Genomic DNA, 822 nt, shown 5'->3' with positions numbered 1-822 from the left:
TTTAAGATCTAAAGTTATTGTTACCTATATAGTTGACTTGTTCCTCTTCGGTTGTGGGATTGAAGGATTGATATTCTATATGCACACCTCCTTCGCTTGAGTCACACCTCATTACTGGATGTACCTGCGTAGAACCAAGTAAACCATCAATCTTTTTATTGAGAAGTTCTACCTGATTTGTGACCTAATAACTCGAGTCGATGTTATAAACACTGGCTGTTTTTGTTGGCTTAGTCCTCATGACTTGCCACTGATAGTTATTCAGTGGCATTTCTTCAATGAATTCATAGGCCTCTTCAGGTGTTTTGTTATTGATGGTTCCGCCAGCAGTTGCGTCAACCATTTGCCGAGTCAAGGGATTCAGACCATTGTGGAATGTTTGGACTTGAAGCCAAAGCGGTAACCCATGGTGAGAGCACCTTCTCAGTAAGTCCTTGTATCTCTCCCATGCATCGTAAAGTGTTTCTAAATCCATCTACAAAAAAGAAGAGATATCATTACGTAATTTAGCCGTTTTAGCCGGCGGAAAGTATTTTAGTAAAAAATTTTCGATCATTTGCTCCCAAGTAGTAATTGACCCTCGTGGTAATGAGTTCAACCACTGTTTAGCTTTGTTCCTTAATGAAAAAGGAAATAACTGAAGACAAATGACATCATCAGAAACGCCATTGATTTTAAATGTATCGCAAAATTCCAGAAAGTTTGCTAAGTGAGCGTTGGGATCTTCATCCTGCAAACCATCAAACCGAACAAACTGTTGTATCATTTGAATTGTGTTAGGTTTCAGTTCAAAAGTATTTGCAGCTACAACCGGTCTAACTA

At 38.8% G+C, this 822-nt stretch overlaps 1 non-coding gene across 1 annotated transcript; it reads left to right on the top strand.

Annotated features, from left to right (window-relative positions):
* The first annotated feature begins 401 nt into the window (after positions 1 to 401).
* LOC128294312 (small nucleolar RNA R71) lies at positions 402 to 508 on the top strand. The gene has a single exon (XR_008284625.1). It is a non-coding gene; the product is annotated as a small nucleolar RNA R71 (small nucleolar RNA).
* Positions 509 to 822: the final 314 nt, after the last annotated feature.

This window comes from Gossypium arboreum, chromosome 6, assembly GCF_025698485.1.
Source record: "Gossypium arboreum isolate Shixiya-1 chromosome 6, ASM2569848v2, whole genome shotgun sequence".
Lineage (NCBI taxonomy): Eukaryota > Viridiplantae > Streptophyta > Magnoliopsida > Malvales > Malvaceae > Gossypium > Gossypium arboreum.
The sequence above is the reverse complement of the archived record's forward strand: the minus strand, read 5'-3'. Positions and strand labels throughout refer to the sequence as shown.